At 58.3% G+C, this 19,461-nt stretch overlaps 1 protein-coding gene across 2 annotated transcripts in view; it reads right to left on the minus strand.

The window, feature by feature from the left end:
• EMP2 (epithelial membrane protein 2) overlaps positions 1–19,022 on the minus strand; it is a 39,060-nt gene extending 20,038 nt beyond the window's left edge. The window contains exon 1 of one of the 2 annotated variants that reach the window (XM_062180350.1): positions 18,917–19,022. The gene's annotated coding sequence lies outside the window, so the exon portion shown is untranslated. The remainder of the gene's footprint in view (positions 1–18,916) is intronic. The other variant, XM_062180351.1, reaches the window with a different exon arrangement.
• Between the last annotated feature and the right edge of the window lie 439 nt (positions 19,023–19,461).

A 19,461-nucleotide genomic window follows, 5' to 3' on the forward strand; every position in this document is an offset into this window, starting at 1 on the left:
CCCCCCATCCACCCCCCACACTGCCCACGGTGCTCCAAGGGGACAGTGGCTTTGGCCTCCGTTTCCAGGAAGACAGAGGTCAGCTCAGCCTCCTGCCTGGTATCTGGACACCAGCCAGGCGGGAGCAGCCAGGCATCCAAGATGCACTGTGGACAGCGGAAGCCCGAGTCCCCTGGGTGGCTCAACTTCGTGCTCAGTGTGGCTTAGGCTCCGGGCTCCAAGCCAGCACTTGGCTCTGTCCGGAAATGGCCACAGGCGGGACATTGGATTTGGCAGTTCTCCAGGGCAGAAGCCACTGCTCACGGACGAGTCTGTGTGTGCCGCCCCGGGTCCTCTGGCCCACTGGAGTAACAATAACCTTGACGCTAATGACAACGACATACACCATGCAGTGCCTGCGAGGTGCCAGCCACGGCTCTGAGCTCTTTGTGTTTCAGAACTTACTCATTATTCACCAGAACACACAGGTGGGGGCTGCAATTAGCCCCATTTTATAGGCAAAGAAAAAACAAGGCCCCACAAAGCTCAGGCAACTTCCCCACAGTCACACTGCTGATAAAGGCTGCAGTGGGATTTGAACCCAGGCCGTCTGGCGTCAGAGAAACCACCATCCAGCCTGGCCCGAATCTGAGTGTCCTCTCCCTGTTAGGGCCCTGTTCCCTTATGGCCTGATCAGAAGATCCGTCCAAAGTCCCAGGGTCAGATGTGGCTCTGGATAAAGGCCGTGGCTACCTGTCTTTCCTCCAAGTCCCACCTCCAGGGACACACTTGCGAGGCGCCTGGGGACACGGGCACTACGTGTCCTGCATGCGGGAGGGGACAACCCCGTCCTCAGGTGGCAGGGCTGGGAACCGCTGGACAGGAGAGATCAAAGTCAGGGGCCTGTTCAGTCCTCCGGTTCACAGGCGAACTGGGGCTCAGAGCCCAGCCTTCTGATGACCAGCCGACTGCTCACCCCTTAAAAAGGAAGTGATTATTCAGCAACGAGCATTTAGTGAGCACCCACTGTGAACCAGACTCTGGGGAGACACAGATGAGTAAGGCAAGCTCCTCGGGCCCTAGGAGCCACTGGGCCCATGAAAGACAAGGGTGCATCAATAATTCACATGTGTGCCGAGACACATGTGATGTGTGTGCTGTGAGACACACCCAATGGCATGTGCTGTGACATATGTGACGGTGTTACTGCTGAGACACAGGTGATGTGTGTGCTGTGAGACACACCCGATGGCATGTGCTGTGACATATGTGACGGCGTTACTGCTGAGACACAGGTGATGTGTGGGCTGTGAGACACACCCGATGGCATGTGCTGTGACATATGTGACGGCGTTACTGCTGAGACACAGGTGATGTGTGTGCTGTGAGATATATGTGATGGCACGTGTGCTGAGACACGTGTGATGATGTGTTGCTATGAGGCTTGTGTGATAACATGTGTGCTGTAAGATACATCTGACTGCTGTGACACATGTGACAGCATGTGGTGACACATGTGATGGCATTATTGCTGTGAGACACGTGAAGATATTTAGATATGTGTGCTGTGAGACACATGTGATGGCACGTGTGCTGAGACACATGTGATGCTGTGTGCTGTGGTACATGTGATGACATGTTCACTGACACATGTGATGACATGTGTGCTATGAGACACGTGATGGCATGTGTGCTGTGAGATGTGTGGTGTGGCTGGCCCTGAGATAGGACGGGGCTGGGTCAGAAGGCTTCACGGAGGAGGTGACCCACAAGCCAGGTCTCTGAGGATGGGCGGTTTGCCAACAGAACCTTGGGGAGGAAGGGCTGCAGGCAAAGGATGCAAGCTGGCCCTAGGCACAGAGCGTTACCCTGTGAGGCCCGAGCCCACCACAACTCTCAGCTGGAGAGGAAGCATAAGGAGCCCTGAAGGAGAGCGAACCCAGAGGCCATGGGGCTGGGGCAGGTAATGGGCAGGGGAGCCAGACTGCACCACCAAGAGCAGGGATCAGCAGGGGGTGAGTGGGCGGAGCCATCAGAGCAACCCCGGTGAGAAAGGATGGGGACCCCGACACCGAGAGGGGACAGAGAGGAGAGCAGGGAGCTCGCGGAGACGCAGGATCCAGGACCTGTGAGGGGCCCAGGGCGGGGCAAGGGTTCTAGAGCCCCCTGCTGGGCCAAGAGGACAGCCGGCCCACCGTGCACCCAGGGACTGGGAAGTGGGGGCACAGCTGCAGGCCGGCGGGAACAGCTCATTTTGATTCAGAAACCTCCTGGTGATGGAAATGTGCGAAGATGGGCAGCTCGTCACTTGTCACTCGGCAGAAAGCAGGGGCGGGGGAGGGGCGGCATGTGACACCGGCATCCCGTGTGGGAGGGGCTGACTCAAGCCCAGCCTACTCTGCTCTGGTCCAGCCTCCTACTACCGCACACCCCAGCAGGCAGGAGGGGGTGGCCCAAGGACCTGCCACCCACGTGCTGGACCCAGACGGAGCTCTGTGCTCCTGGCCTCAGACTGGCCCAGCCCTAGCTGTAGTGGGCATTTGAGGAGTGAACTAAAGCCCTTCTTGGCTTTGCTCCTCCAAGCCTCTCTCTCCGCCCGATGTGTCGCTGCTGTCGCTCACTCGGGCGCCACGCGTCTCCCGGCCACGCCTGTCTCTGCAGGGTGGTCTTCCCAGCACTCAGCACAGCGTCCAGCCCAGGAGTCCGTGTTGAACAAACAGCTGAGGCACTCAAGAACTCGTTAGAAGTAAGGACACGGAGCCAGGCTTTCCTTACCATTTTAGAAATAAAAGGACAAATAAATACTTAGCCAGGGCCTGGGGTTCCTTCCCACAGGAAAATCGGCAGCCTACGTGGCTCCCCTGGTGAAGTCAGCCAGTCCTAAAGAAACCGCTCCAGGAAAGTGAAGAGGAGGCCAGCCCCCCCCTCCACGGGGCTGCCACTTCTGATCCCTGAACCACACCAAGACGTCACAAGAGACAGATCAGCAACCCTCATATACATAAGCAAGACATTTATAACATTAGCAAACGGACTCCTCCCATCGAGAGGCCGGATTCATTTCCCCACCCATTTGTTTGATCAGTACAAGGTGGCAGAGTGGCATGGTGCCAACTCGGACCCAGGATCTCAGGAAGCATCAGTACTTCCTCTCGCTCCATCTGCCCACACGTGAACGCACCCAGCCTGAGGTGCTAGAGGGCAGAGATGAGACCAGCCAGCCCCCGGTCGACCACCACCCCAACCCCAGACATACATAAGGACGCCCAACTAAGTGCAGGGAAACCACCCAGCTGAGCCCAGCCCAAACCGCCTACATGCAGACTCACAGCCAAATCAGCGTCTCTCCTATCAGCTATCAGGTTCTGGAATGGTCTGTCACACAGCAGCAGCCCATTGGTTCGGGGCGACAGCGTGCAGTTAGAGTCAAGGCCAGAAGCCAGGTCTTAGCTTCCCCAGAGCCACGTACGTGCACGCCTGCGTGCGTGTTCACAGAACAGCGATCAACTGCTCTGCTCTCTGCCAACAGCTGCTGCCTGACCCCAGCAACACAGCTTCCTGCTGGCCCCCATCATAAAGGGGCTCCCAGCAATGAAGAGGCCCCGCCAACACCCAGTGCTGCCCGGAGAGGGCTGGGCGTGCACCTGCTGGCACACGGCTTGTCGGGGTGGGGGTGGGGTTGATTCGGATTAGGTTGCTGGAGTCAAGTTCTGGGTGTTCCCCAAACTTGCACCTGTTGAGTTAGGAACCTCTTTCTCCCCCACAGCACTCCTATGACTGCTGACCTTAAAGTACCCCCAGGAGTTCAGCTGCGTTCATGTTCACAGCTTCTCCTCTTTCCTACCCAACAAGAGCTACCATTTCTGTACACGGATTGTGTTGGGAGTTACGCATCACTGCCCACAACTCAGCCAGCCGCGCGCTCCCCCCCCCCCCCCCGCCCCTGTGAAGCCTCCAGACCAAGAAGCCGGGGCCCCACCTGGTTAACTTGTAAGTTAATACAGGAGAGAGACAGAGGGTGGAAGAAAAGCAGGAAGTAATTCAAAGAAAATGAGGTCGGAGCAAGGACTCGAGCCAGACTGGATGGCAGTCTTGCAGCTCCATCACTCGCTGCCTCAGTTTCCCCGTCTGTAAAGTAGGGATGACACTGCTATACCTGCCTCTTAGGACCACGAGGACGTAATTAGTGCTTAGAACAGCGTCTTGGCCGGCACTGCGGCTCAATAGGCTAGTCCTCCGCCTGTGGCGCCGGGACACCGGGTTCTAGTCCCGGTCGGGGTGCCGGATTCTGTCCCAGTTGCCCCTCTTCCAGGCCAGCTCTCTGCTATGGCCCAGGAAGGCAGTGGAGGATGGCCCAAGACCTTGGGCCCTGCACCCCATGGGAGACCAGGAGAAGCACCTGGCTCCTGCCTTCGGATCAGCACGGTGTGCCGGCCGCAGCGGCCATTGCAAGGTGAACCAACAGAAAAGAAAGACCTTTCTCTCTGTCTCTCTCTCTCTCTCACTGTCCACTCTGCCTGGCAAAAAATAAAACAAAAAACAAAAAAACAGCGTCTGGCACAGAGGGAATACTGTGGACGTGCTGCCAAGCCTCGCCAGGCTCAAGGGCAAGGAATCTGCCATGGACCCACACCCGCTCCAGGCCTTCTCTCCATGGAGCCAGCATCCTCTCCTCCCATCTGAGTCTTCCATGGACCCACACCTGCTCCAGGCCTTCTCTCCACGGAGCCAACATCCTCTCCTCCCATCTGAGTCTGCCATGGACCCACACCTGCTCCAGGCCTTCTCTCCACGGAGCCAACATCCTCTCCTCCCATCTGAGTCTGCCATGGACCCACACCTGCTCCAGGCCTTCTCTCCACGGAGCCAACATCCTCTCCTCCCATCTGCTGCCACCACTCTGGGATGGGAGCCACTGCCAGTGCAAACAGACCACCAGGGCAGTCTCTGGGAAGAAAAGAAACAGCCAGCTCGGGGCGCGTGACAAAGCGGGGCTGTCTCGGGCCCTGTCTCAGCCACCAAGGTGACGTTACCCCAAACCCATCATCCCCGCGTGGCCTGCGGAGCTCCATGGGTGTCCGTGGACCACCACTCGTCACCTATTCACTTCGTCAGCTGACATTTTTACAAAGGAAGCCTTGGATTACGACTGAAATGGAAAGTCAGGTCACTCGCCACGAGGAGGGTGCTGGGAAGAAGAAACACAGTGGAAACACAATGGCGTCATGAAATTCCACTAGAAGCCGGCTGCTGGGGTGCCAGTCCCAGGCCGACCTTCTGCCCCTAAGACAGGATGTCACAAGTGCTCGGGAAGTTTTAAAGACATAGCAGTGCAAAACTGGGATTTCCTCTTTGAGGGGTTGGAAGGGAACTCAAATGGCAGAGGTTTACAAGGGGCTCTGCTGTGGGTTTGGTCCACCCCAACCGTCCTGGCTGGCCCACTTCAGGCGGCAGCACGGCCGGGCCCTTGCATCTCTGGGTGGGTGTTCAGGGATGAGATCCACATTTGAATGAGGGGACTTTGAACTGAGCAGATGGGGTGAGCCTGGTCCAATCAGTCAACGGCTGCACAGAACAAGAGTCGGACCTCCTGTGAGCCAGAGGGCGTGCAGACGAGATGACCCGCAGACTTGAGCTTCAGTGTCCACTCTTCCCGGGTCTCCAGCCTGATGACCCACCCTGCAGATTTTGAAACTGCCTAAATGAGCCAACGCCTGAAAATAAACCTCGCTCTAATACACACAGAAGTCCTCACCGTGGTTTGAGATTTCAGTTACCCACAGTCAACGAGGACCAGAAGTATTTTTTAAATTCTAGATAGAAACAATTCCTAAATTTGTAATCACTCAGTGTTCTGAGTAGCACTGTGAAATCCTGCACCAGCCCTCACCATTCTGCCGGGAACCTTTGTCCAATGTATCCATGCAGTATATGCTACCCCGCTGGGAGTCACTTGCTAGTGGCCTCAGTTATTACAACTGTGGAGGTGTCACCGTGCTTGTATATAAGATTTTTTTTCTTTTTTTTTTTTTGACAAGCAGAGTGGACAGTGAGAGAGAGACAGAGAGAAAGGTCTTCCTTTGCCATTGGTTCACCTTCCAATGGCCGCCGCAGCCGGCGCACCGTGCTGATCCGAAGGCAAGAGCCAGGTGCTTCTCCTGGTCTCCCATGGGGTGCAGGGCCCAAGCACTTGGGCCATCCTCCACTGCCTTCCCGGGCCACAGCAGAGAGCTGGCCTGGAAGAGGGGCAACCGAGACAGAATCTGGCGCCCCAACCAGGACTAGAACCCGGTGTGCCGGCACTGCTGGCGGAGGATTAGCCTAGTGAGCCGCGGCACCGGCCCTGTTTCTAAGATTTGACATCTGCAGATTCGGGAGTCCACTGGGGGTCCTGGGACGTGTGCCCCTCAGATATGCAGACACTGAACAAACACAGCATCCCTCCATCAGCAGACCCTGCCCATGCCAAGCCACCCACCTGAGGGCTGGCAGACAGTACCCCTCCACTGAGAACCAACAGGAAGGAGTTTCCACCTCGAAACTCACAAGAGCGGGCCAGACGCTGAGCCAGCAGCATGGGGGCAGGGAGCCATCTCCGTGAACTTGAAATCCCACAGCAATCTCTCCCCACCAGACTCACCCTGCCCACACCAGCACCTCTGACATCGTCTGACCGAACACAAAGGGAATCGCAAACTCTTGCAGTCTCAGCGGAAAGGCACCGTGTGTGACCGTCGGAGCCACGTCTGGCCCCGGCCAATGCTGGGATTACTTTTACAGCATCCGCTTTCCCTGTGTGCCAGCCCTGAAACCGGGGAATCTCACTGCTGCCGGACGGTGCCCCAAATTTGAGAATGACTCCCAAACTTCAACCATCCGCCTACCACCTTCTCCAGTGGGGCCGTGAGATTTCACATCACATTTGTCCTTAAATCAACCCACTTTCTAACTTAAATACAAGTATTTTTAAAATAAATCTTTTTGGCTCCCTGGAAATGGAAAAATCAGCCTCACTCGCCACAAATAGAAATTGATTATGAAAATAAATACTCCCCTCCCCCAGAAAAACAACAGAAAAGTTTGCAAGTTCAGGCTCAGTGCCACTGGCTAGCAGAGGAGCCCAGAACCAAGCTGGAGACCCGCTCAGCCTGAGTTAAAGGCTGGGAACTGGAGCTGTACGATGGCCCCTCGGTGGACGGAAGGGGTGGGGGAACTGAGAGGGCGTCACGTCCTCCCGGGGCCACACTGCACCATGAGTCCCACTGTGCACCCAACGGCACCACAGGGGTCCCCCTCTTCCCTGACTCCAATTCCAGCTTCAGCAGACCCCATCCAGGGAAACCCAGAGCATGGGCCCCCCCTCCCCTCCTGCCCCCACCCCAGCCCACTCACTAGGGCTAAGCCTGTCCCACAAGCTTGCTGGGGCCTGGCCTTGACCCAGGAGCTGCTCCAGCCCCTAAGAACCTCACCAGCAGAAGCCTGCTGGGAGCGAAACACCAGGACGGGGCTGGCCATTGAACAAGGACTTGGGGAAGCAGAAACCAGGAAGCTTCTTACACCACTGGTGAGAAGGCAAATGGCACAGCTGCGGCCAGGGTCTGGCAGTCCCTCAAACGATTCAACACGGAGCCACCACTGGGCCTGCAACCCCACTCCCAGGTGGACTCAGTTGCATCACCAAAGGCAGGCGATGACCCACCCATCCGTCAGCAGAGGGGCGGAGGAACAAGAGGTGTGTGGCCAAGGTCTGGAGCGCCAACCCCTGCACACAATGTGGAAGGACCCTGAAAACACCAGGTGGAATGACGGAAGCCAGACACAAAAGGCCACAGACTGTGGGGCCCATATACGTGCACAGGCAGATCCATGGATGCAGGAAGTGGACGGCTGGTTGATTAGGGCAGAGGACAGGAAAATGGGAGAGGGTGATGGCTAAAGGGTACGGGACTTCCTCCTGAGCTGCTAACAAGGCTCTAAAATGGACAGTCTCAGTGTCTACGAATAGGCTAACACAGTAAAGGGCACACCTTACAAACTCAATACAAATATTCTTTTTAAAAACAATGATTGGCCAGCGCTGTGGCTCACTTGGCTAATCCTCCACCTGCGGTGCCGGCACCCCGGGTTCGAGTCCCAGTCAGGGCGCTGGATTCTGTCCCGGTTGCTCCTCTTCCAGTCTAGCTCTCTGCTGTGGCCCAGGAAGGCAGTGGAGGATGGCCCAAGTGCTTGGGCCCTGCACCTGCATGGGAGACCAGGAGGAAGCACCTGGCTCCTGGCTTCGGATCGGCGTAGCATGCCAGCTGTAGCAGCCACTTGGGGGGTGAATCAACGGAAAAAGGAAGACCTTTCTCTCTGTCTCTCTCTCACTAACTCTGCCTGTCAAAAAATAAAATAAAATAAAAATTTTAAAAAACCCAATGATTTATTTGAAAGGGAGGGAAGGAGAGAGGGAGGGAGGGAAAGATGAAGGGAGGGAGAGAGAGAGAGAGAGATCTTCCATCCACTAATGCACTCCCCAAATGACCACATCAGCCAGGGCTGGGCCAGGCTGAAGCCAAGAGCTTCTTCCAGGTCTCCTACATGGGTCACATCGCCAGCCCCAAAAGATTTTTAAAAATGTAGATGCTCTGGGCTGGTGCTGTGGTGCAGCAGGTTAAAGCCCCAATCTGCAGCGCCAGCATCTCATATGGGTGCCAGTTGGAGTCCCGGCTGCTCCACTTCTGATCCAGCTCTCTGCTGTGGCCTGGGAAAGCAGAAGAAGATGGCCCAAGTGCTTGGGCCCCTGCAGACCTGGGAGAAGCTCCTGGCTTCCGACTGGTCTGGCCCCAGTCATTGCAGCCATGTGGGGAGCGGATAGATCTCTCTCTCTCTCTCTCTCTCTCTCTCTCTCTCTCTCTGTAACTCTGCCTTTCAAACAAATAAAATAAATCTTAAAAAAAAAAAAAAATGGAGATGCTCCAAGTTTGATGGAGGCCAACACTGGAGCAGCTCTGTCCCCCTGGTTCTGACAAGGATACCACGGCCTCAGAGCTCTGTAGTCCCTGACGGCAGGGGCAGGGGTGGGCTGTGGGTGTGGCATGACCTCAGGGCTCCAAATCCAGGCCCTGGCTTGGCTGTTCCCTGGTTCTGGTTCTCTGTGAGCCCCGAGTTCCCAGGAGCTGAGGCAAAGCTGGGAGACTTGAGGTCTGCGGGGAAGCGAGGTGGACAACTGTCGGGGCTGCACCACTCTCGTGCAGGAAACCAAGGCCCCTGTCTGATTCCCACCCTGGTGGGGGGCTGAACAGGAAGGCACCGGAGGACTGGAGACACTGGAGATACGGACTCAGGTTCTAGCGGTCAATACAATCCCCATGTTAAAGAAGACTGAGGGGCAGAGAGGTGAGGCAGCTCCTAAAAGCCACACCACCTGTAAGTGGCAAAGAAAAGGAAGAGACACACAGAAGAGCAGCAAGCTCTTAGCACAATCCGTCCACAGCGATACAGGGGCTGGAGAGAAACCGCGCAGGAGGCAAAGCACAAGCCACCCTCAGGGGCTGCCCCAGAGCACGGAGATCAGAAGCTGGGGGGTGGTCCCCACTGATGCAGCCGCCCCTCCTCCCCAGTATCCAGCGCCCCCTGCAGCTTCCAGGTTCAGTGATGGAACTTACACACAGCCCCTCCTGCAGACTGCAAATCATTTCTAGATTACTCAGAGTTTCCCATACGATGCAAATGTTATGTAAATAGCTGCATTGTTTAGGCAACAAGGACACAGAAGAAACTTTTTTCCGAATATTTTCCATCTGCAGTTGGTTGAATCCCTGGCTGCGAAACCGATGGCTACGATGGCTACGGAGGCCCCGTGTTCGTCTCCAAAGCTGCCCCAAGTGATTCTAAGAACAGCAAGCTTTGTAAAACACTGGGCTTATCCTGGAATTGACCTTTGTTAAGTTTCTAAAAGATTTACTTATTCCTTTGAAAGTTACAGTTAGAGAGAGAGAGAGGGAGAGAAAGAGAGACCTGGTTTTTTCCCCCAGATGCCGGCAATGGTCAGGGCTGGACCAGGCCAAAGCTGGGAGCCAGGAGCTTCATCTGGGTGTCCAAAACAGTTGGGCCATCTTCTGCTGTTAACAGGGAGCTGGATCCAAAGCAGAGTAGCCAGGACTTGAACCAGCGCCGTATGGGATGCCAGTGTCACAGCGGCAGCTTTATCCGCTACGCCACAACACCGGCCCCTGAAATCTAGCTTTAAATGTGTTCTGGGCTCCACCTTAGTTATCTGGGTCCCTTAGTGCAATGCCTGGGCTCAAGTCCTGGCCCCACTCCAGCCTCTGGCTAATACGCCCCCTGGGAGGCAGTGGGTGATGGCTCAAGTGGTTGGGTCCCTGCCATCAGATGCAAGACCTGGAGCGAGTTCCTGGTTCCTGGCTCCAGCCTGGCCCATCTCTGGCTATTGTGGGCATTCGGAGAGTAAACCAGCGAATGAGAGCTCTCTTTCTCTCTCTGTATTCCAGATTTTTACAAAGAAAAAAAAATTTTTTTTAATACCAGCAATCTAAGCACCAGCTTCTCCCATTCACTGTGGGTTGAGGCAGAATGGAGCACACACACACACACACACACCGTATGATTATATTTTCTATATACATATACATACGTGTAAAATGACACACAAGCTGCCAGTTCACGGGTTTCTCACAGACTTCCTGGGACTACAGAGAACAAGCAGCACATTTCCCACTTCTCCGCCTGGTTTATTTCGCTGGCACCACAAACCTGCAGCTAGACCGGCGGCCCTGCTATCATGAACCAGCCAGCAGGCCGAGGGAACTCGCCGGCTCCTCTTCCTTCCTTTTTGTCCGGACTCCGCCCGAGTCGCAGGGTAGCCTGCGGCCACTGAGCACACTTGGAAGTGGCCTCCGCTCCGCCAGGTGGAGGGGGAGAGCTGGGTTACGGCAGCACCCCCTGCCCAGTGTCAGTCCTGGGGAGCCTGAGGGCAGCGCCTGGGCCGCGGATGGGGATTCCTGGGCAGGTCGTTTGCTGAGGTCCGGTTCTGGCCTCTGCTGAGACACAGAAGTGAGGGGCGCCGAGGGGGCTGGGGAGGAAGCGGCAACGCTGTGGGTGTGCTGACGTTGGGCCCTGAGGGTTGCACAGCACCATGAAGCTCGTCCTGCTGGGCTCTGGGATCTCACGCCCCCACGGCCCTCAGTCCTTGGCTAAAGTGGGGTGCCTGGAAGGGGGAGCCAGACCCAGCAGGTATCTCCGGGCCAGAGCCTCCTCCAGGTTCTCCAGAGGTGGGAGCTGTGGGTCAGCCGCCAACACGCACAGCAGCGGGGACGACAGGGGCAGCACGTGGCCAAGGAGACCTGGGCGGGGGACCTGGGCGGGGCACTCAGGCCGCCAGCTCCTGTGTGGTGGGTGCCCCTGCGCTGCTCACTACAGGCATTTTTCTGCAAAATACAAAATCGATGCATTTACACTGTGTATTCCATGGCAGATGGGAAACCAGCATCCTGGGCAAGCGACAGACACTGGAGTCACACCCTGGACAAGAAACAGAGGCCTGCAGCAGCTTTCTTATCACCGACAAAGGCCCATGGGCACGTGGACCCCACTCAACAAAGGCCTGCGGGCACGTGGACCCCACTCCCAAGTGTGAATGACGAGGCCTCCTCCAGGCTCTGCCCTGCAGGAATGTGACCCGTGTCACGCTGACCGTGCGGCTTCAGCCCTGCCACCGCTACAGGCAGAGCCAACTGCTGGGGAGAGGAGCAGCTGCCCAACTCCAGCCACCTCCCTCCCCCGCCCCCTCGCAGCCTGCAGCTATGTGACTCCTCCCCCAGGGCTGCTGGAGTGAGCTGCTGAACCCAACAGGTCACTGTGCCTGCCAGCCCTGGCCACACGCACGCAAGCACCCGGCGAGCGCGGGCCAACTGCGGCCTGTGAGACGAGGAGAACTCGGCAGACGAGAAGCGAAGGGAGGCTGGGCAGGAGGAGAGAGCAGAGGGAACCGGAGCTGGAGGAAGGACCAAAGGCAAGCAGAAGCAGCAGGAAAGCCAGGGACTGCCGTGGGCTGAGTCCAGAGAAGGGGCTGGGGCTGCCCCCAGGCCCGAAGAACGACCTCTGCCCTGGCCCAACCCTCCAGAGAGCCCAGTGTTACCCCCATCAGGGGGCATTGGCAGTCAGCATCTCCTCATGGCTCCCCAGGCAATTCTGATGGGCAGCCAGCCGGGATGTGAGCCCGATCTCGCGAGGCAGGGCCGGGGGACACTCGGCTTTAGCAGCAGCAGGTCCAGAGACCTCTGTGTCCTGGATCCTTCTGGATTCACAGGGAAAGGGGGGGGTTGCTAGGCCAGAGGGGCTGCGGAACAGCAGTTAAAGAGCCTGTGCAGTCGTCAACACAAAAATGGCATGGCCTGGGCCCAGGTGGTGGCCACGGTGAAGAAGAGAAGGGATGGAAGCCAGAGAAAGACTGAGGTTTGCACGGAGAAGCAGCGGTGGGCATAAGACGTTGGCAGGCAGTGGTGGCGACAGCCACGGAGGGCCAGCGGACACACTGGGCTGCACTGCTTCCATCCTCCTCCAGGCTCTTGGCTTACGACCACCCATCTGGATTCCAGAACACCCCACGTGAGTAAGAGTGCCCAGTGAGGCTCACTTGGCACCACTTACTCCACACGATCACACGCAGAGGTAGGGTGCACGCTGTCCTGTCTCAAGCGCCGAGACAGCGACTTCGGACAAAGAAAGTGATACATCCAGGACACCCGCTGGGACGCCTGTGACAAAGGCACTTCTTGACCCCAGAGCCCGGGATGATGCCACAGGAGGAAGCAGACACCCACTCCTTGTGAGAGGCACGGGACCGGGACGCCTCCGAGGGGGGAGCACGAGACTCGGATTCAAATCCCCACTCAGCCACTGATAAGCTGCGCAAGACTAAACACATGCTTCAACACGTTTTCTCATCTACGGAACAGGATAGTGGCAGCCGCCCGCCCACGGTGCTGGGAGGCAGGGACACACGCGTGAGGCCCAGGAAACGGGTCACAATGACGGCAATGGCAGCTACGACTACTGCTCCCGCTCACTCTACAACCTAAGGCATCTTCCCCATCCTCAGACACAAACCACAGACACATCTGAGGCCCAGGACGTTACCTGTCTCCTTGAGTTCTCTTTAAAGAGTGTCAGAGAGAGAGAGAGAAAGAGAGAGAGAGAGAAAAAGAGAGAGAGAGAGAGAGACAGAGAGATCTTCCACCTGCTGGTTCACTCCCTAAATGGCTCCAACACCTGCTGCTGGGTCAGGCCCAGAACTCCATCCAGGTCTCCTATGCGGGTAGCAGCAGCCCAAGCACTTGGGCCACCCTCTGCTGATTTCCCAGGCGCATTTGCTGGGAGCTGGATCAGAAGCAGAGTAGCTGAGACTCACACAGGTGCTGATACGGGATGCTGGCATCACAAGCGGTGGCTTAACCTCCTGTGCCACATGCCCGCCCCCCATCTCCTTGACTTCTCTTCAAAGCCCTGGATCCCATTCCCAAAGGTCTCCCAGAGGCACTCCTCTGGCATGTCACAACCACCCCACAAACATGCCCCCCCCCCCCCGTGAACACACTGTCATCACTTCTCTAAACCACCAACAGCACCCGCAGAGGAAGCCATAGAGGTCCACCAGGCGACGTTCAAGGCCAGTGCCCATGAGGCTGGCGACCCCTCCTCTGTCTGGTGCCTCTAGCCTTGTCCCTGGATTAGAGCCACTCCTCACTGGTCTCTGCCTACAGCACCCCCACCAGGCAACCCATCAGATGCTCCACAGCCAAGCTCCACACCAGTGTTTGGCACAGTGGTTAAGCCGACCCTTGGAAAACCTGTATCCCATGTCGGATACAGGACAAGCTCTGCTGTCCATTCCAGCCCCTGCTAATGTGAACCCTGGGAACAGCAGATGATGGTTCTCATATCTGAGTCACCCATGTGGGAGACCCAGATTGAATTCCTGGCTCCTGGCTTCAGACTGATCCTGCCCTGGCTGTTGTAGGCATCTGGGGAGTAACCCGGTAGATGGGAGATTGCTTGCTCGCTCTCTCTCTCTCTCTCTGCCTTTCAAACAAAATTTTTTTAAAGGTTTATTTATTTATTTGAGAGGCAGAGAGAGAGAGAGAGGGGTCTTCCGTCTGCTGGTTCACTCCCCAGATAACCACACAGCCAGAGCTGGGCTGATCCGAAGCCAGGAACCAGGGGATTCTTCCTGGTCTCCCATGCAGGTGCAGGGGCCCAAGCACTTGGTCCATCCTCCACTGCTCTCCCAGGCACATCAGCAGGGAGCTGGATCAGAAGTGGAGCATCAGGGACTTGAACCGGCACCCATATGGGATGCCGGCACTGCGGGTGGCAGCTTTTACCTCTACACCACAGTGCCAGCCCCTCAAATAAAACTTTTTTAAAAGAAAGCTTTCCCACCTTGGGGCTGGCACTGCGGCAGAGCGGGTAAATCTGCCGCCTGCAGTGCCAGCATCCCACATGGGTGCCAGTTAAAGTCCTGGCTGCTCCATTTCTGATCCAGCTCTCTGCTGTGACCTGGGAGAGTAGTAGAAGATGGCCCATGTGCTTGGGTCCCTGTACCCGCATAGGAGATCTGGAAGAAGCTCCTGGCTCCTGGCTTCAGATCGGCCCAGCTCCAGCCATTGTGGCCATGTGGGGAGTGAACCAGTGGATGGAAGATCTCTCTCTGCCTCTCTCTGTGTCTCTCCCTCTCTGCAGCTCTTTCAATAAATAAAATCTTAACACACACACACACACACCCGAGATGCCCTCGGAAGATTCGGTTGGTCTGGCGCTCACACGGGCATTCAGGGCCTCTCGGGGAGCCCACAGGTGTTTCCACATTGGCTGTGCTGCCCCCGCCCTGATTCCATCTCCCCAAAGGCAGCCACTCTGCTTCTAAGACTTTTGCCAAACCCAAGCACTCACTATGCTAACATTAGCTAAATTCTTTAATTATTCTAAGAAATGTTTTCAAGTTTAAAATATCAACATTACTTTTAACCAAAGCCGTAGTAGCTGTGAAACCATGAGGTTGTGCGCTAGTCATGTTTTTCAAAGACCAATCAAGAAAAATATGCAATCAGTCTTTTATGTTCAGCTGAAGGCCTTTTACAATTATCTTGTGGGCCACAGGCAGTAACACTCTTCGGAAGCATTCATTAGGATGAGATTAACAAAACAACGTCGGGTCCTATTTATCCACTGTAAATTTTTAAAATTAATTTTGATTTAAGGGAAGATGGTTCACCAGAGAATCTGCAATTAGTGCATCAGAAAGAAATCTTCGAGTCCAGCGACTCAGCGATGGGGAGACACTTGACCGTGGACTAGCAGCTCGCAGTGGGGGGCTCGGCTTGTCCGGCTCCATCCCCTGGCTGGTCAGATCCTCTGCATGTCAGATTGCTCTGGACAATTCCGACGGCAAACGTCACCTGAGACCCCTCTCTCAGCTCTCGACTCAGAGTCCTAAGAAGCTTCTAGAAGCTGGTGGCAGCAGCCTGTCCTGGAGCAATCAGCTCCTCACCTCCCATCCCTTACGGATCAGCAGGAGCCCAGCTTCCCTGGAAGGTGAGGGCCCTTGGACTGAGCGATACGGCTTGGCAAGCACTCATCGAGCAAGTTCGAGGCTGCAGGAACAAAACCAGCAGTGCCTGCAAGGAAGGCGGGGACGACCCCTCCAAGCCCCCTCCGTCCTGCCCAAGATGGGCCAGAGGCCCCAGCTCCCCACAGCCGTGTCCAAGAGCGGCCTGGTGCTCAGTGGGCAGAGACCACTGCCTGAGCTTAGGTCCTTTTCTGTGTTCTCCCACGCGTGTGAGCCCCGTGGAGATTCGGCATCTAAGACAGACCACGCGTGCCCACGAGGACCCTGAGGTGGAGGACCTGAGCCTGGAATCCCACTGAGCCCCTCCCCACACCCGGATCCAGTCCCGGGTCTGCCCCCTACGTGCTCTGAGACCCCAGCAGGCTGCTCCACCTCTCTGACTATCCCCCATCTCAGCCTGCGACATCCCAAGGTCCGTAAGCTGCTGAAACTCTCCAGTCTGCCCTAAACACAAAAAGCAGAGAGCTAGCCCTGGCCTCCAGGCCTGGAGGAGCCGGAGCAGCTCCAAAATAGAGCGGTGGAGGTGCTGTCGTCACTGCCAGCCCCCGCCCCTGGGTGTCAAGTTACCAGCGGGGACTCTCCCTGGGTGGCAGCTCTGCTCTGATATTTTTAGACTCCCCCCTCAGCCTGTCTCTAACAAGAGCCAGACCCCTGCCAGATTCCCGCCACAGGCCTGCCGAAATCGCCCTCTTTGGGGACTTCTGCCGGGAGCCAGACGTCACCAATCCCGGTGGGTGAGAAGGGGAGCCTCCTCTTTCCGCCACCCACCCCTTCCCTTCTCCAGGCCAATATCTGAGGGTCTGTGGGGCCAGCTGCCCTCTACCCCCCATTCCAGCTGCTGCCATCAACACCTGCTTCCCTAGCCCAGTGAGACACGGCCCCCACCCAGCGTCCTCGCTCTGTCCACCAAGCCTCCTGTGTCTGGGACCCCACCCCACACCTTAGCCCCAGTGCCTGTGTCCCAGGCTCCACTTGGCCACATAGCTGGGCACCAGCTCCAGGTTACAACACACACACACACACACACACACGCCATGACCTGCCCCCTAAATAAACCTCCCCAGCCAGCCAGCAATTCAGTGCCACCCATCTGGCCCGGGAAGGCATTTATATACTTCTATCTCGATAGTCTTCCTGGTCATGTCTGGCAGAGCACACTGTGACAAAGAACTGGCCCTCTGTGTCCCAGAGCCGCAGGGCAGAGGCGAGGGCGGGCAGGGTCAGCAGATGCCCGAGATGAGAACATGGCTTCCCGTGAAGCTGGCCACCAGGCACGTGGCTTTCGCCCCTACTGCAAAGACACAGACACGCGAAATCCAGGCGACACACTCACTTCCAGTCCAGGAAGGAAGGGCCCTATAATCGGGCTGGAGCGCCAGCCCTCACCGGGGGTGCTCTGCACGGACAATTACCTGGTCAGCCGCTCACCAGCTGCACCCAGATCTGGGGTGGTGCCAGCAGAAGGGCATGGTCTCTGCCCCCAGGTGGGGCAGCAGCACCAGCCCCAAGATCAACTGCTTCACACGGCTGTTTCCGCCTGGCCCCAGCCTCACCCACCCTGCTGGCCGCCTCGGAGGCTTCCAACCCAAACAGCCTCACCGGATTCTGCATTTCTCCTCCCTAGCGAGGCACACACGGCCTGCTCTCTGCCTCCCACCCCACTCCCTGATTCCCAGCGGGGGCGGGGGTGGAGGATCCGAAAGCTCTCCGTGGGCAAACAGGTTGGGCACCTTTCTGCCACCCCCACAGCCCTGCCTGGCGTCCATCTGCCAAGGCCCCCGCGGGCATCTGGCCCTAAAAGGGTCTCTGCCCACTCCCCCCACCCCATGCAGCTCCAAGTGGGAAAGCAAAGCGCTGAGGGGGGAGAGGCAGGTGAAGGCTCCAAGGCCTCCCCTTGCACACACCAGCCTCGTGGCCTTGAGCACCTGACTCTGGCCGCAGGGGCGTGTGTGGGAAATGGCTCAGGTGAGGCTCCCACGCAAAGGCCACTCGGAGAAGGAGGGGCAGCCCCAGCCCCTGCGAGCCCCTCCAGCTTCGTCCTGTTGCCTGGAGACTCCTGGGGTGGCCAGGACCCCAGCCAAAGGCCAGATCTGGGGCTGACATGGCCCGCCACGGCCCGCCACAGTGCCTTGGCTCTGAGCTTTCTCCCAAACTGGTGCAGACTGAGGGCAGAGGGGGCCAGCGGCGGCTTTGCTTATTCCGTTGTGATAAAATGACAAAGCATCGCAGCTACCACCTTAACCATTTGTAAACACACAATTTGCACAAAATTCACCCGCAATGTTACGCAACCAGCACCATTAGGGACTCCCAGACCTTGTTCAACCTGGGTGACAAAAACCCTAACGACCCCATTCCCAAGGACCCCAGGCCCCAGCACCGCCACTCTGCTTTCCCTCTGTCTGCCCATTCTAGCCACCTGGAAGATGGGCTCACACAGGACCTGGGCGCAAGGTTAAGTTCCCAGCCAGCGCCACCCCCAGAGACACCACCACAGGCACACACGAGGCTTGGGCCCTCGGGCGCGGACAGCGCTCCCATTTCCAAATCCCTCATTCCTAAATGTGGGGCAGACTCTGGCCCCAGGTGTCCTCCATTTACAAGGTCCCTCGTGAGCCCCACCTCCCTGGCGTGCACCCAGGTGGCTGGATTCGGGGAGGGCGTAGAGTCCACACCCTGAGCTCCATGTTCCTTCCTTTTGGAACTCTAAGGGGGGACCTCGCTCCCTGCAAGTCCTCACCCAGCCTTACCAGAGTGCGGAGGGGGTGAGGTGTCCTCCCAGCCGCGCCCCCAGCCACCTCCCACCGCTCCCGACCCAAGGAAGAGGCCCCTCGCCGCTGGGGGGCGCGACCGCGCCGCGGCGGGGCCCGAGTAGGGCGCGCAGCCCGGGAGGACCCACGGGCCGGGCCTGGGTGCAGCCAGGGCGCCCGGGTCCCTTAAGCGATTTGGGGAGTGGGGTGTGGGGCTGCGCTGGACGCCGAGCACCCCTGGAGTGAAGCTGGCGGGGCCGAGGGGCCCCGCCCTAAATTCCCCAAACTTTTCCCGCTCGCCCAGGCGCAGGAAGCGAGGGAAGCTGTCCCGGGGCGGCGAGGTGGGATTCCGGGGCCCGTGCGTGCGTGCGCGGCGCAGGCCGGGGCTCCGCGCCCCGATCGCCGGGAGCAAGCAGAGGGGATGTGCGGCGTGGGTGGCGCCGGCCCCCTCCCTGCCCCCAGCGCATTCCGGGGGCTCCCCTCGGTCCGGGGAGAGGAGGGGCCGCGCCCCTGCTGCCTCGGAGCCCCCCGCCGGCTCCCAGGCGCGCCCCCGACTCACCGGGCGCTGGCGTTGGAGCGAGGACGGGCTGGGGCGCGAGGCGAGGCCGCCGGGCTGTTTTGAAGCTCTGGGCTGGTTCAGCGCGCTCCCCCCTGGCGGCGGCGCCGAGCCTCCTCCCCGCGGCCCCCGCCCTCCCCGGGCCCGCCTCCGGGCCGTGATGTCAAGGCCGGGAGGGCCGAGGGGGAGGGGACCCCGCGGGGACAGGCCCCCGCGCGCCCCGGCTGCGCCCCGGACCCCGCCGGAGCTTGGGCGGCGCGGGAGGCTCGGCGCGCGGCGCGGCCCGGGACCCGCCGCCTCTTTGCTCACCTCTCCTAAAACTTCTGGAACCCGGCTCGCGGCTTGCGGACCCCAGGCCCGGGCGCTTCTGTCACCTTGGTGAGCCTGTCCTCAGTTTCCCCTTCCGAAGATGGGGACCTAAGAGGACCCCCGTCCCTGGCTGCGGTGAGGCTGCGCACACAGGGAGCCCCCGGGAATGTCGTCCACGGTTCCTCTTACCGCGCAGAGGCAGGGCCACCAGGAGCCGCGACTCAGTTGTCCCCCGGCCC

The sequence above is a fragment of the Lepus europaeus genome, chromosome 21 (assembly GCF_033115175.1).
Source record: "Lepus europaeus isolate LE1 chromosome 21, mLepTim1.pri, whole genome shotgun sequence".
In the NCBI taxonomy this organism is placed as follows: domain Eukaryota; kingdom Metazoa; phylum Chordata; class Mammalia; order Lagomorpha; family Leporidae; genus Lepus; species Lepus europaeus.